Here is an 18,345-nt window from a genome sequence, read left to right as displayed (position 1 = left end):
TTCAATATATATATGTATATATGAATTCAATATGTACATATAATATATGTATATATATATACATATATATATATATATATATATATATATATATATATATATAGGTACGTATCACACCAGCTTGCTTATTAATACTCAGAGATGTTCTTAGTAATAAGATTTCAAAACAATGCTGAACATGTCATGTTGGTTCGTAATGAGACGACAATTAGTATCCAACATGGGGTCAGTAACATAAGGCTTGTGAAACAACTTCCATGTTTGCAAATGTGTACGATTCAACAAGAAAATGCAATACAAGAAAAGCAGTTGTACTTTAAAATCGTATATCAAGTAGAAATTAAAATAGAATTGATATAGAATTGAACAAGAAAAAAGAAATGATCCAAAATGAATACGTATACTGTAATACACTATGCAAGTGCTGAAACTCGAATTTGAGTGCATATACAAAAAAAGAAGAAGAAGAAATTGTTTTCATTCATTTTCATTCACAAAACGACCAATCAGATATATCATGAATAATAGGGAGAGGCAGAATTGTCGACATTAACTTAATAAGATATTACTTTTCAAAGGTTTAATCGGAGTAAGCGAATCATTTTCAACATTTATAATAAAATGGAAAGAAAATATTCAAAACAACAATTGGCTAATTTGAAAAAAAAAAAACAGTAGTGGGCCACTGGAACGGTTTATACACAAGAGCCGCCGATGGAAAACAAAAACGGTAGGATTCGTCAAAAGGACATGATTATATGAAGAATTAGAGCACAAAGATCTCACATAACATGCATAAAGAACCGACCAATATAAACTCCTAAGCAGATAAATGAATGTACTTCAAATACTGTCAAGCGGTGCAGAAAGAGTGTATGGAAACATGTAAGTGACCATTTTTATTTTTTTATTTTTTGAAATGAGGGTCAAAGTGATAAAGCCTTACATCTCTTGATCGCTCAGCTATTATTTCTTCACAGATACGTTTTATGTTTGGATTTTAATATTTTTGTAGATGATATTTGCCTTATCTGAATAGGTAGCTGATTCCACAAGTTTGGTCCTATATCGGAGAAAGCACGATTACTAAAGTACCTCATCCATATTTTCGTGTTTGGGAATAGAGAATAGAGGGTGGGTATACGTGGAAAAGGAAATGAACCGAATGATGGGGATATTTTTCCGGGGGGGGGGGGGTAGTTATCCAGGCGTAGTTATCCAGGGGTACTTATCGGAGGGGGGGGGGGGGGGGGGAGTTATCCAGGTGGTAGTTTTCTAGGTGGTAGTTATCGGGGGGAGGGGGGTAGTTATCCGGGGGTAGTTATCGGGGGGGGGTAGTTACCCAGGGGGTATAGTTATCCAGGGGGTAGTTTTCCGTGCGGTAGTTATCTTGGTGGTAGTTATCCGGGTGGTAGTTATCCGGGTGGTAGTTATCCATCGCAGGGGGTAGATATCCGGGGGGTAGTTATCTAGGGGTTAATTTTTTCGGGGGGGGGGGGGGTAGTTATGGGTGGTAGTTATCCGGGTGGTAGTTATCCGGGGAGTAGTTACCCGATGGGTACTTGTCCTAGGGGAAATTGCCCTGAGAGGTGATTGCCCTAAGAGGGTAGTTGTCGGGGGGGGGGGGGGGAGGTAGTTGCCCTAGGGGGTAATTGCCCTGGAGGGTAGTTATCCTTGTGGTAGTCATCCGGAGGGTGGTTGCTCAGTAGTCCATGGGCCAAGACCCGAAAAATGGGTTGTTGGTACCATCTGAGGTGGCACAACCTTTTTGGTGTCATTTTGTTTGTCGGGCATAGATATGCTTATCAAGCTATGATAGCATTTCCAAATGAGTAGCTTAGTCATAATAAATGAATTTTTAACCAATTTGGTCTCGTATTTATATCCCTATACTTCTGAATCGAAACTAAACCGCTATACAAAGAAGAGCACTGCCTTCTGTATGTCCACAGGTGTTCTGTTGTAAACGCGGTGCGCTTAGTCTTTATTCAAGGCAGCGAAGGGAATATCCAAAGGGTTATGATGCCCACAGCTGTCACGCGGTGCGCTTAGTTCTTTATCTAGACCAATGTACCGTTATCATATCTAAAGTTCCTCATAAAAGGGATTATCTATACTGTTTTTATACTACCCTATCAACAAATACATCAGTTTCAAACAAAAATCACTCTGTTCATTTACAATATCATTCATTATAATGTATCGTAGTGTACCGGTACATTGTTTTTGCATTAATTTATATTGTTGGAGGGAAATAAAGCGACATTGGCGTGGTATCAGCATTTTCACCGTAGCGTTTTCACAGGAAAATGATAAATGATTGAAAAATACGGTAAAATTCACTAGGAATTGCTTTTGTTGTTGTTGTTGTTTTTAGATAAAAGGATATACACTGTATCATACGCTTTGGATATTCCCTTCGCCGTCTAGAATAAGGACTAAGCGCTGTGGACATCATAACCTTTGGATATTCCCTTCGCTGCCTTGAATAAAGACTAAGCGCACCGCGTTTACAACAGAACACCTGTGAACATACCATAGAGCTGCATTTTACAGCTCTATGGAACATACAGAAGACTGTGCTCTTCTTTGTATGGCGGTTAGTTTCGATTCAGAAGTATAGGGATATAACAACGAAACCAAATTGGTTAAAAATTCATTTACTATGACTAAGCTACTCATTTGGAAATGCTATCATAGCTTGATAAGCATATCTATGCCCGACAAACAAAATGACACCAAAAAGGTTTTGCCACCTCAGATGGTACCAATATCTGGCCTGGCCCATGGACTACAGGGGGTATACGCATGTAGCAATACTGTCGCCCTCTTGTGACACCAACTGTCAGTGGTACAGGTAATGCTCCACAGGAGCCTTTCTATCGCTAGATGATTGTCATGAAATTTTCAAGAGGTTTTCAATTTTTGATGATGATGTCGACGGAGATGACGACAACGATGAATATGATGAAAACAATAACAGTGATTATAATAATACGATATTGCATCTGAACATGATATTGACTTAACTGCGAAATCTAAACGTTATAGAAATACCTTAAAGGCTACAAGGAATGCTAAAGTATCATTATGAACTTTTTGATAGAGATAAAAAGGATACACAGAAAACGTGGAACCATAATCGATAAACGAAGATAAATCGTTTGTAAAGAAACTTCAGGTCAATGGTAAGAAATGTAAAATGACTCGAGAAATAACTGAAGTGTTAATTCAACTTATTGTTGAAATTAGAGGAAATTTAACTAAGAAAGCATAAAATATTGAAAACGATTCTTACACCTTAATGAAACGTGAAGTTGATAAATCATATTTCTTGTGACAGCTGCTCAAGTGCAATATGCTATTCTCTTTTTTGACGCAAAGAAGGGATGTAATATGATAACATATCAGTAAGATTTAATGTTGATGCATAGTTCAGCCGTTAGCTATTATAGATCTATATCATTATCTTCCGGTGTATTTCCTGATACTCCCAGGCTTGCAAAAGTATAAAATCTGTTTATAAAAAGACAGTTAAAGATTATAAGGCCTATTTCGCTGATTCAGATAATCGATTAAGTTTTCGGAAAACTTGTAAACAGTCGTTTGATTCAATTTTTGCCTAACAATAGAATATTCCATAAACATCAGTATGATTGTAGACAAGGGCACAAAACTGTCGTTGATTAATTTAAGTGATGAATTAGCTACAAAACAAATTGAAAAGGGTATCGATACTGTTGGTTAATTTTGACATTGCAAAAGCTTTCGATACGAAAAATCCTGACATTTTGCATTGTAGATTACAACACCAGGGCATATCACGTGGGTTACCATCGGAATGGATGCTCAGTTATTTTATTAAACCAATTTCAATATGTGACGGAAATACAATGTCTGCAAAACTGCCTATTACATGTGGTGTTCTACAAGGATCAGCATTGGGACCTACTCTGTTCTTGAAGGACAAGTTCACCTTCATAGACATGTGGTTTGAGTGAATGCAGCAATAGTAGAACACATCAGTGAAAGTTTGAGGAAAATCCGACAATCCGTTCAAAAGTCATGAATTTTTTAAGTATCTGTGCAATTACTGCTGGATGAGAAGACTACTACAGTGTGTGATGTCACATGCGTATAATATTGTTGCATTCACTCAATCCACATGTACATGAAGGTGAACTTGTCCTTTAAGTCAACGATTTGCCACAATTCCACAGATCATTTTGTATTTCGATTATTTGAGGATGATTTTAATCCATTCTTTTACAAAATACAAATTCACGTAAATCTTTACGAAATTCATTACGAAAATATCTCTTTTCGAATAATGTTTAATGATCCCAACAAAAAATGAATAAGGATGTATATTATAATGTTACTGCTGTAAAGATTGCAAATACGTAATACAATTCGTATTGTGAAAGGACTTGCCTCGACTAGCTCGACTTGTTATTGTTGGTTCTTCTTTAGCAATCATTATGTTCTTTAACTTTTGACCATTATATCTGGTATTATTGACGTTATTGTTTGGTATATAAATTTCATTTCATTCCAGTTTAATTCAAATACAATTATTATTGTTATGATCATGATGATGATTATTATTCAATTCTATTCAATTCAATAATCATTATTATCATTATTATCATACGATTTTTATCAATCGTCGTTATTACAATGATTATAGTGCACGACAACGTATATGTATTCATTGCCATCATTACGTTATCGTATCATTGCTATTACTTATTCTATATCTAGGGTATAGCACTATACATACCCTTCTTCACATTTGCGGTTAACAAACAGGCAGTCAACTCAGTTATACCGGCTGTAATATCGTCACGATTATAGACCCAAGATTAATACCAAGTATAGATCGTTCAATCAAACCGAATTTTATTGATTGGTCTTTTGAACCTCCAGCAGGAGCAAGACATAAAAAAGACGGCATTTCCTTTCATCTTGTGACGGTTTATGTATTCAATATACGAAATGGGCAAGAACATGATATAACGAGACGATCTTTACATGTTAACAAACGAAGTCGAGACATTTGCTTGTAAAAGTCATTTCGTGATGACATTTCAAAAATGCATTCAGCATCCGACACCCGATACAGGTGTGTGAGGAAATCACTTCTGGCGCCGTTTTGGAAGATATATCAATTTCATAATATCTGCAATATCCGTTCGTGGCAACGTTGCAGCACCTTTCTCTTTTTTTTTTATGGGGGGGGGGGGGGGGGAGGGGGTCCACTGTGAATCAGGTCGGGTGATAATTGTCTGTCACAGTTTTGGATCTAGAGTTCCGGCGTTAATCGTTTGATCAGAAGCACGGTTTTCTGTGCAAAGAAGTAAAAGACCCCTCGTGGTTATTTTCTTTTTTCATCGAGCTAAATTGCTGCAAAATGAAAAGGTGATGAAATCTCCAATACCCTAAATTGTTGTTTTACAACTCACAGCACCATTCTTCTCTTTCTCTCCCTTTAGGACTGTTTCTCCCTCTCTTTCTCTCTCTGCATGCCCTCTCCCCGTCTCTCTGACTTGTCTCTTTCTTCTCTGCAGGATTTTTTTTTGCCTTTTTCTTTTTTGTTTCCGTTGGTTGTTTGCCCGTTTGTCCATTCGTCCGTTAGTCTATCTATCCGTCCGTCTCTTCATTCGTTTTGTTCTTTGTTGCCTGAAGCTGCTGTTCCCGTCACTCCTTTCATCTGTCTTTCTCTCTCTCTCCCTCTCGCTCTCTTGTTTGCCCAAAGCGTCCTATGAGCAAAGTATCCTTAAAGGGATGATATAGTAGTATTGGTTGAGGTGAGTATTCAGCTTTTAACTTTTTGTGAGGTACTCCGAAACCCCTCTACGAAATATAAAAACAAAACATACAGTTCTAAGAGGAATTCAAAGTTTATTTAATGAAAGTTGTTTTTGAAAAAAAAACAAAGCAAAACAAAGTGATCCTCATAAAAAGTCGGCCATACCTTTTATTAGGATTACTTTGTTTTGGATATCTCAGCCATTTCAAAACCTCACTGAATTCGTTCATATTTCATAGAGGTTTGTCATTATCTTAAAAAAAAATCATCAAAAAAACAATGGAAACCTCAAACCACATCTCAACCGAAACTGTACCTTAATGCACACTGCTTCATTTTAAAGGAGACTTTACAGAAGACTGGAAAGTACCTCCTTACAACACACGTATATAAAGTAATATAACAAGCTGTGAAGTGAATGAGTCATGATATGCATCGATTTTGACCAATAACAAAAATCTTGAGTGGTCTTGTCCGCCTTGGACTACTTAACATAACAATGTCGGAATTTCGGAGCTTGGGTATTTATTCCAAGTTCATCGTGTCACTCCCGGCAACCAGGGATAGCCTGGCGATATTATAGTGTCACTTCCCAGAAAGCAGTAGATGACAGGTTTGAGTCCCGTAGTTCCTTTTCCCGACATGTTTGTTAATTAGATTAGCAGTTGCGATCTTAACAAATTTCATTTGTAGAGGGAGACAAATTGAAGAAAATTCAAACCTAAACAACAATTTTATTGACATGTGCTATGAGACCACTATAACACGGCGCCCTGAGACGTCACTATCATGATTATGACGTCTTTTTCTTTATGCTCCATACCTCTCCATCATTTTGTCTTCCAGGAGGTTAGTACATAACTGCACTCAACAAACATACTATCTTTTGCCACTCCGAGAGTTCTACTTATAGTGCGAACAAACAAAGGACAGTCAGTGTACACTATAACTTTGCACGTAACAATTTTTTTTTTTGTGACAAGCTGTCACAATGTACAATGCCAATATTTGATCGTTTGAAAATTCTTAATACTTATAATATGTATATATATCAAAGTGCAATATTTAGGTTTTCATGTTCTCATATGCTTCCTGTGTTATTAACAAATTACTTTAAGCTCAATAACCAGGTGCATACATGTGTAACAAGAAACTTTTTTGATTATCACTTGCCATTTGTAAGAAGCTCTTATCAAAAGTCAAAATTTTATGATGGACCAAAAATATGGAATGAGTTACCAGAGAGAATAAAATCAAGTCAAAATTTTACATTTTAAAACCCATCTTAAGCAGTATTTGAGTGACAGACAATCTTAAGAATAAATGTATCGTAGAAAATGATTATTATAAGATTATGTATATATATATATATATATGTATATATATATATATATATATATATCCCTAGTTGGCACCTTAGGGAGACATATTGGGGGGAAGTGTCTTCATTAGGGAGACAACTGGTCATTAAGGAGACAATTTTCGTGTCTCCATTGCGTAAATTGCCATTGAACATGTATTTTAAAATTTGCATATAAAACAAATGGAAATGTCTTCCAAATGACCCATCTAGGAGTATATATATATATATATATATATATATATATATTGTTTAATGTGTTTGAGTGTCTATTTGTGTGTGTGTGTGTTGCTGTTGTAATGTTTGTAATTTTGTAATTAATATGTTATCCATTCGGTATACATGTTATAGGACTTGGCTCCATATAGGCTCTGCCTTCCTGTCAAGTTCCTAATGCTTCATAATTTTTCATGTTGATGTTTATATTTTGTATCCGTTGCAGACATGTCAGTTACTTTATACACACTTGACGACATAAATTTTAATGTAATGTATTTGTGCTTATATGTTGTGTATTTTCTCTGTTTGTTTGTATGGCTTTTATGAAGTTTTGAATAAATAAATCCAAATCCAAACTCCAATCCAAGAGGGAATTCAATGTAGAAGAATTTGTTTCTGCAAAGACATCTTGACGTGGCTTGAGTTAAGGCAGAGTGCCATTAGTCACAATACCATAAGAATTATTGCGGCCATATAAATGCTGACAGCTAAAGAAGATCAAATTAGATAAGAAAGAAGAAATAATACAATATTATTCAGCAAATTGATAAAATGAATAAATAAATGATATAGTAATAAGATAAAAAGGAGAACAACAGTAAAAACAAATGATGTGAAGGCACCAGCAGTAAACAGGGAATGAAAATTAGCAATATTTGTCACCTATTGTACATTATTAATACATACAAGACAAAAAAAAAACCAAAAATGAAATAAAAATACAATTTTTCTTTAATCATCAAAGTAATCAAAAGTGAAGCATATTAATGGTGTGACAATACTTAGCCAGATTTAGAAGTGTGCAGATATTAGTTTTGTTGAATAATTGTTCCATTTTGAAAGTGCTCTTAGGGCTCTTCGTGAAGTAACTGTCTAAATATAATTTTCCCTCCATAAAAATGACCTAGCAAACAAATTAAACAGTAATAATGAAATTCATCAGCTTTAAGTTGTGACTGACACAGACTGCAAATTCTATTGTTTCTTTCAACGCTTTTACACCTCCCTGACTGATGATTTTCACAGAGGATTTCAGATCAACATATTAGGCCTACATAATGTTCTTTTTTTTTGGAGATCGATTATAATTTGTTCTAATTGAAGAGACTTACATTGAGGATTTTTTTTTATTTGCATTGCGAAGTATAAACTTTGAAACAAACAAATCCCTCAAACGTTGATCAATAAATAAACTGTATACTCAATGTTTGCTCCGTGTGCTTTATAATTCAGATGTACAAACCAGGAAGACATCAAGACACCAGTCGGTCTCTCCATAGTCCATTTTTCTTTCTCTTTCTTTTTTTTCCTTCTTCTTCTTTTATCTTTTTGAGGGGAGGGAGCAATGTTGAGCAAAACAATGATCAGTGGAAGAAAACGTCCCCCATATTATGACATCTCAAAGAGAAAGAGCATGGTCGGTTTTTGATAGCTTCATCGAGAAAGCACTAAGCTTGTGTAGATCTGACATGAGCAAGAAAAACATTGAAACTGCAGAAAAATCATCGAACGAGGGTTTAAATCTTGGTTTTGTTTTTCCATTGCACGACGCATTGTGGAAGTAAAAAAAAAGAAAGGAAAAGAAAAGAACATAAGAATTGCTTATTGTTACTGGTAAAAGGGATTTATTCAATGTATTCAGTATTCACAGTCTTCACACATCAGCGTATATCAATATTTCCACTTGTCCAATGGCACAATATTGATGCATTAATCGCGAACGGCACGACCAAGCAGTTCAGGCATTTTTCCAGAATATCTTCTGCCCAGACAATTTGCAGTGCTAATAATCTCAACCCTGTGATGACATCATTCGATGTAATGACGTCACTTGGCAACGACTGATCACCCGAAGGCTTCGTCGCGCCTCAACCCGAGTTGCGTTTGATTTGTTTGGTTTTTCGCTTCGCAATACTTGAAGATGTACGTAGCGTCTTGCGTGGAGTCTAGAGAAACCCACCATCAGTCCCAGGTCAGCGAGGAGCGATCAATGTTTCATTAAAACCTGTCGATCACTGCTGCACCATCGATACCTGTTATCACAGCTAATTTACATCATTTATCTGTTCTGTTCATAGAGTTTCAAGTAGGAAAAAAAAAAGCAACCTGGACGAAAACATTATTTAAATAAGAAAATCGATAGATAGAGCCAACTGTCATCAGAGGTCGTTTCTGTGACCAATTTTGGATTTCCAAGCACTAGGGCAACAAAGAGAAAGTGAACTATTTCAATCAAATACAACTTTAGTTTCCCCGGATAATGGTCATCAGAAACTCGGGCTCCGCGGGGAAAAATCTGACTCCTTGGATGAGAAGGTCGGCTGAGTTCTGTGTGGAACGCTCCGCAGGTCCGCGCTAGATTTCACACCCATGCGTGCCGACACTGTGATCCCTCTGCTCTCTGGCGAATTTCAGACCATGATTAACATCTTGTCAGCGAAATCCTGATTTCAGGTAAGAAAAACTCCTTTTGCAATTCAGTAAATGTTGCTGTCGGTGTTTTCAGCTAGTGTCGAAATGAGAGCTGAAGAACAACATAGAATGTGTAACATGATATTATAGACCTACAAGCAAGTGTCACAGGAATAATATTTTGCTCTCATCCTATAATGCTTACTCTACATTATCACGAGGTTCCCATTCGAGTCTTGAATGTTTGCATTTGATATCTTATGTAGATGATTGCATCCATTTCAAGCATTCCTGGATATGTCAAGGGGAATGAATGATGAACCTAGCAAAGCTGGTCAAAATGACCCTGCTTCCCAAAAACAACAACAAAGTTGACAGATTTCTTTTCTTAAAATATATATACATGATATATGTTCATGTCCTGAAAGAGGTGATTATATATTGATATCTATACATAATTCATTGTAATTGTATGATCCTAACTAGTCTAAAGGAATGATGGAAACTGAGCATGAAGCTTAGGAACATGGCTTCTGAGAAAAGGGGCTTTGAAGTTAGGGGTTAATTATCACCCTTAATTTTGTGTAGAACAAATAAAAAAGGATTTAAAACTCCTTTGCAACCAACTGTGAAGGGATTATGACAATATGAGATCAGTCTAAAATTTAAGTATGCCTGCACTCTAACATTCTAGGATTCTATTTAAGTGATGTATCTTCAAAGCTCCTTTCCATACACCAGTCACAAAACAGAATAGCAATATTCAATTTTGAACTCCTAGGTAAAGCCAAAGTTTGATAGTGCATACTGAGCGAAGGATTGATATCTGGCTTACTTAATATTGAACACAGAAACTTTAATGCAACCAGTGCCCAGATAATGGTAATGGGGGTGGGGAGGGGGGGGGGGGGGTTGATGAAAACTCCTAGAGGTATATACAGTGGTATGGGATTTCCAACTAATGAGAATTCATAAGTAGCAAACCTTTCTTTATCGGTCAGCTGGCTGGAGCATATATTGATTCCACTGAGGCCCAAAAGCAAAGCACTCTCTCACAACCACAATCGGAACTTAACATGTCCTTGTCACAGGCTCCCTAGGTTTGCATGGTTTGGCTACTTCACTCTGAAACTCATGTGAGTGTAGGACTCTCAGACCCGCTCTGGTCACCCCTGCTTGAGTTGGCTGCCTTCCCAGAATTCCACTTAGCACTGTTGGAGATGAATGGCTGAGTACAAATTAACATCAATCAATGTGAAGTTTTATCAAGAGTGAAGCATTTGTTCTGTTGCTTCTCTTTTTCTGTCAATTTCTTCTTTTATTCCATTGCCTGTTTGTTTGTTTGTCTATCTGTCTCTCCTTGTCTGCCAATGGACCTCTAATCTCCAATTCCCTTTACATGGGGAACTTATTTTTGTGTGGTTCATGATTCATTCTGAAATACAGATTCAAAGGGACTGTACAGTACTGGTTGAGGTGGGGATTCAGGTTTATAACATTCCTAAGTGAGATAATGAGAAACCTCTTATGAAATATGAAAGAGCATGTTATTTTAAGAAAGATTAAATGTTTATTTGATGAAAATTGGTTTTCAAATGGTTGAGATATCCAAAAAAGTGATAGTAATAAAAGGCGACAGGCCACGCCCTTTATTAAGATCTCTTTGTTTCACCTTGTTTTTGGATATCTCAGCCATTTCAAAACTGATTTTCATCAAATAAACTTTTGATATCCCTTAGAATTGCATGCTCTTTGGCATCTCATAGAGTGGTTTCTGAATATCTCACAAAATGTTAAAAGCTAAATCCTCACAGAACTATACAGTTCCTTTAAAGTAGTAGGAGTGTGTTATGTTCCTGATATGTCCTTGACACGTAAAGCATACTGTGAATACTACAATTTGATGTTCAGAAATCATCTGAATGTATTAAATTGCAGGGCTTTACTTTTAATACTAACCCACAACTGTGAGGTAACGAAGATGTGAAATTCTATACAGCTTAAAGGACAAGTTCACCTTCATAAACATAAGGATTGAGAAAATGCGATAATATTAGTAGAACACATCAGTGAAAGTTTGAGGAAAATTGGACAATCGATGCAAAAGTTATGAATTTTTTAAATTTTTGTGTTGGAACCGCTGGATGAGGAGACTACTACAGCTTGTGAGTCATATGCGTACAACAGTATAAAGAAAATATAAAAGAAAATTCAACATATTTTCACTTTTTTCGCATAATAAAAGAGCAATTGACTTGCCTCTTTCTAAAGGCAGGGGGAATAATATTACCCATAACATTTATCGGTAACGAGTCAGGGGAATGTGTACTTTTTTCAAAGGATGGAATTTTGTGAAATTCTCTTTATATTTTCCTTATATTGTTGTACGCATGTGACATCTAAGTTATTCATACACTGCAGTAGTCTTCTCATCCAGCGGGTACTGCACAAAAACTTCAAAAATCATAACTTTTGAACGGATTGTCTGATTTTCCTCAAACTTTCAATGATGTGTTCTACTAATATTGCTACATTCTCTCAATCCTTATGTTTATGAAGGTGAACTTGTCCTTTAAGTGTTATATTTATGAAAATTTCCAGAAATAGAAAAAAATCAACCAATATTACAGAGCTATATCAGTTTTCATACATTTAAATGATATATAACTTTACATGTGTGCATGCAGCTCTTGGCAAAAACTGTAGTAAGGGAAATATTTGGCAATCTTATACCAATACAGATACATTATCTGAAATGGGAAATATCTGTTATTGTCATTTTTCAAGATATTGTGCAACACATTTCTTTTTAGACACATTTTTCCTTTTGATGTGTGAGTGTGGCATACAAATTGTAATAAGAAGTATGTTACAAGGACTGTGAATGTAGTGTTGATATCTGACACAACTATGACTGTCTTACCATACGACATTCATGAATGTAATTTGTAGAAAGTTCCCCTAATACAACGTGGAACAACTTTACTTTTAGGTGGCATGCTTTGACTGTGTTGTTGAATTTAAGAAAATATGTAGCATCTAACTGCTACTGTACTAATACAACCCCTACAATTATTACTGTGCACAGCTAACATATCGAAGTACAACTTTAATACACTATGACTGCTGGAGCTACATCATTCTATTTTTGTGGCTGAAAAAGATCTTTTAACTGTATTGAAAGAAATGTGAAATGCAGCTAGAAAAGCTGAATAAGTTCATACACATGTATACATATTTTATTTTCCCTTACCCCCTTCAATGGAATTGTTACTCATGCCACTTGGTAATACATTACTAAGGACTCATACAGTTGATCTATAGGTATTTCACTGCAAAGAGCTATAGGCATTTCGTTATCCTTTAAAATGAATTGATAGATATTTTTATATAAATTTGTAGGGTGTGGTTTCCTTGTATGTACTGTATTTGCACAAAACTATAGCATATCCATCTTTGAATTGGCAGTACCCCTTTTGACATTTAAGATCACTCTCTGCTGAAATGGCCAGAAATATTTTGTGCATTTTGTCAGCATGTCAACTCGTCCATAAATGATTTTCTTCTTTGTATTCCCTGCGCACTTTTCTTCAAGTGGCTGTTATCAGCTCCGATGCATTTGCAAGTCATGTGCATGTACATGCCCAGTTTCCCTGATGAATTTTGGCTCGTAAAATCGGAGGCGCACTTTTCCAGTTTCTTGATGTATTGAGCACCGTCTCTGATGCCTGCTACTTTTGGAAATTGAATCCTGCAGGGAGACTGACAGAAATACAATGAGTTATCAATATTGCGGTACATGCAGCAAAAAAAAAAATAAATAAAAAAAATAAAAAAAGAGAGAAAAGAAAAAGAGAAAAGGAAAATATATAGCCCACTTGAGAACTCTGGCGACATGTGTAGGTGGAAAAGCTGAAAAGACCTGATTCAAACTAGAATTTGAATGGAAAATGATGTATTGTGAAATGTAATGTGACAACAGCATGGCAATTGAAAGTAAAATTGATTATGCAATTTGAGAGAGGAAAGGAAGAAAGAAAGGTAGAAAACATATTTGTGTGTGTGTTTATCTGTGACAAGAGAGAGAGAGAGGTTTTTCAGGCTAAGGTAGTGCAATAGAGGAATTTCCACTACACTCATAGCGAACAGTCACAAATTCATAAATTTATATGAAAGAAAGGCTTGCAGTACCACCATATGTGTGCTGGAAACTCGCAAGCATAAAACGTACATGCACCAAGCCACTACTGAAATTATGGTATGGCCGCATCTCTTGATGGATTTTGTACAAATTTTGTACAGATGTGTATCTAAGTGCAATTTAAAGCCCTGTAAGTACTGGTGATGCTGCCCCCAATGTTCTGCCTTTTACAAGGTCATAGGTTTCCTCCATGGTATAGATATTTTTTGTGTGTTCTCTGCCATCCACATTTCTTGATTTATTGTTGTAAAAGTCACATGGAGGTGCATGATGGTGACTGTAAACTTACTCCTTGCTGTTTTTGGTATAGTGTCACCAATGTTCTGCTTTTTATGGAGTCAAAGGTTATGTTTTTTGCTGTTGTCTTGTGCATGGCCTATGGGCTGCAGTTTTTGACAGATTTTGTCCAAATTCGATGTGGTAGTGTGTGATATAAAACTCAATTTACCTGTACCTTTTGATGGTAATGTCTTCGCACTCTCTACTGGCCACATTTTTTGATGGCTTTGTTCAATTTTTGTACAGAGGTGTATCTCCATCAGATCTTGATCAGTACTTGAAATGCTCTGTCTTTATTGCATTGCCACTATGTTACATATTTTGTTTGAGTTCTACCATTTACATTTCTTTATCAGTTAAAAAAAGAAAGATGCATATATGGACCCACATCACATAAAATTTAGGCCACAATTGTTTCTGGTAATGCAGCTCACATTTTTGTGTACACAATACAGGTGGCACTTCTTGACGGATATTGTTGAAATTTTGTAATCAGGTGTATGATGGCCTAGATCTAGGCTCCTCTTGATTTTGATGATGCTGCCCTCAAAGTTCCATCTTTTATAGGGTCAAGGTTGATATTTTGAATACTGTCTTGTATACATGCCACTTGCCACCTTTTTTTATTTTTTTAATTCTTTTTTTTTTTGGGGGGGGGGAGGGGGAGGGGGTGTGCTGGTCAATCATGGTATACTCTTAAAACATAAAACAACCCCAGGGGATACATCTCTATTGTGTAGGAATGGATATTTGTAGTTGAAAAGATAGTGAGTATAAGACCCCGTTTACAGTGCGAGGCGAGGCGAGGCCGCCTTCACTTCAGTGTAAACGCGCAAAAGGCCAAATGCGAGGCCAAAATTGGCCGCGCATTTGGCCACGCTCTGGAGGTGGTCTCGGCCGAGCCGCGGCCGAGCCCGGCCTTTTCTCAGTGTAAACGCAAACTGGGCCAAATAAGCGGCCAATTTTAGTCTGGCTTCCAAACCCTCTGCCCGTACTATTTTGCTATTCAGGATATTAACCCCCTCAACGTCGAAAACTAGTATAGTTTAAGGTGGTTTTGTCCTGCAAAGGATTTCTCCTTCGGCAAAGGCCTTTGCCTGAACGGCGGCTTCGTCGCCATGGAATTTAGTTGGCAAAGGGTCTGAAAACCAGACTATACCAAATTGCGTTTGTTTACAAGCAGAGCGCCACTATGACAACATATTGAAAGGTTTGAATTGAAAGCGCGGCCGAGCCCGGCAGTGTAAACGGACAAAATTGCGGGGCTCGGCCCCGCAATTGAGGCTGCGCTCGGCCGCTGCTCGGCCCAGCCCCGCACTGTAAACGGGGTCTTATACAAATATTGGGCAACCATTGCATCATACATTTCCAACCCACTGGCAAGAATGATATCACTTGTACAGCTCTAGTCATAGTGAACAAGAATATGTGAAGTACATGTACCTTGTGACCATTCCAATACAATGAACTGTAAATGTGTGTTAATTTGATGCTGCTTAGTATTTTGATACCATTTCACTACAGGGGAAGTTGATGTAGTGTATATAGGGATCAAAGAGATGGCTAAACAAAAGTTGTGAAGATGATAGTATGCTACCATGGCTACCAACAGCAGCATATTGTAATTTAATCAGGTCTCAGCTGTGGTTACTAGCATTACCCACCTCTTCAAGCCAACCATTCACAGACCCACATGCCCTCGAGTTTCATAGCGAGACGTCTCTGAGCTCTTTCATACCGACAGAAGAACTTGCCCGTAAATGTATTTAGAAGCACAGTTCATGCTAGTGAGGTAATTCATATTGTAAGTGTAAAGGCAGCTTAAAGTCACAATTATCCTGATCATGTTTTCAAATCAGTAAATTATTTGTGGTCAGAGGTATTTCTTTTTGTGCTTTGTTGATTCTTGGGACAAGTTTAACCCCAAAGACATGATTACAGAGGCAGAATTTTTCTTTACCTGAAGGCCCGGTCACACTGCCCAAAAGTCGCGTTAACGCATGAATCACGCAAGAAATTTGGTTGTGCGTGCTTGTCCATCGAGAATTTTTGCTGATTTACGAGATGAATTGCGCAAGAACTATGGAAAGATCACGCAAAAATCACTAACAAACCATGAGCTTTCAGCGCATATGCACTTCAGCCATGGTGCATATTGTACACATACAATTTGCTTTTAAATGCTTGAGGAGTTGTGTGTTTATAATTGACAGGCCTTGGAGTTATAGTGACACAGCTGCTGTAACCTCCTCTCTAGCTGTGATGCAGGACTATCTAAATAAATAGCAGATATCATCAGGGGAAAGAGTAGAGTAGAGCCAGTTCAGACTCAATGTTCTTGATATTACGACCTTGATCCTGTGTGTGAAAGAGCCCTCTGAGTTACAGATGAGCACTGCAAACTACCTGTATGGTGAAGCTCAAAATAGCAAATATTCACATTAAATAAGGAACATATGCAATGCAAATGATGTTGACTTGTATTGATTTCTAAAACCCTGATCATCCTTTGAGTGGCCCAAAGAATATCTAAACATGTGTCATACATGTAAATATGTTCTATAATAACTTTTCTACTATTTTTCTTCAAATTACTTGATAGGCCCACAAACAAACCTTCCAAACTAAGATTCTGTCGATGACATGTCAGTGACTGGTAAACTGCTATTATGATTCATTGCACCTTCCCTAGACTAACCGTAACTAATATGTTTCCATGCAATGTTTTTGTTTTGCTTTGTTAATGATATAAGTAACATTGAAACATGCAAAGCAAGCCTATTTATTTACTACAAAAAAGTAGAGTGAAATCTTTTATGTGGGCCATATCTGTTGCTCATAGCAAAAATGTTTGTCTCAGTTGTGGAATTTTCTACCCTCTAACTTCTAACTTTTTGACTTTATAATTGGTCCCTGAATTGACGAAACTTTTTCAAGGGGATTTAATTTCCGGTCTCTCTAAATTTTGCAAATATCTGGACAATTTCTTATTAATTTGTGCATTTATTAATTTCACTAGTTGCATGTAATATTTGTATGCCATATATATTTCCAACTAAAACATCACTTATCTCTGTAAATGTCATTAAGCGATATGTTAGTTGACACTAGACACAGTTCTACAATATCACTTTCACTAAGTATCACATCTTTACTTTTTTAAAGGTAGAATAAAAAAAGAAAGGATAATGAAATGTGTAAAATGAGTTCAGAAAAATGTATAGCTATTTATCAATGGTCTATCATCAAGGGGGGGGGGGGTGAGAAGGATAGATTAAAGCAAAATATTCATCTTTTATATTAACCATCCTCTCATTAATATTTTTATAGGGCAGACTATAAATTATTAATAATTGTCCTCATTTACATTTAAATGCATTTTTCATTCACCATTGCACCAGATTGTAATCAATACTTTAGTAGATAATGGCACTTATAGTATTGCAGCATGGTTCTTGTTTTCAATTTCATTGAAGAACACCCCTGCATCACATCAGAATAATTTCTTCTTTGTGTGCATGGATAGTATCTAAGATGTCAAAGCATATTTTTTTTTTCATTGCTGAATGCCATTTTGATATACATAGTTTTCTGGAAAATGGCTTTACAAGTTCAATCTAAGCAGTTGTTGATCATGCCACCATGTTCATATAGTTGCTCCTTTGATGCCGTGGAGACTGGCATGCAAACATATTATTCTTATTCCCTGTTAGGTTCTGTATCTAACCCATGATATGGTATGCTATATGGATTGGCCACAAAAGTGTTGTAGAATGAATGCTTACACCTCACTCCTATGATAGTCATTCATCCAACCATGTGGATGTTGCAACTGTTTTCTTAATTTCCACATTGCCAAATTGCATTGTTATGATTCCTATATTAGCAAGTAAGCCTCCTTGTATTTGTCAGTTGTAAATGCCAACATCAAACAAGCTACCTTGTCACTTGTTATTCTAGAAACCACAACATTTCATTCCACATGCATTAAGGTCATAATCAATTTATAACATCTACTTGTTTAATGTGATTTTTAATCCTTTTTATGCCCAGGCATTTACC

The sequence above is a fragment of the Diadema antillarum genome, unplaced genomic scaffold (assembly GCF_040938485.1).
Source record: "Diadema antillarum isolate AM-2024a unplaced genomic scaffold, OU_Dant_1.0 scf00000001, whole genome shotgun sequence".
In the NCBI taxonomy this organism is placed as follows: domain Eukaryota; kingdom Metazoa; phylum Echinodermata; class Echinoidea; order Diadematoida; family Diadematidae; genus Diadema; species Diadema antillarum.
The sequence above is the reverse complement of the archived record's forward strand: the minus strand, read 5'-3'. Positions refer to the sequence as shown.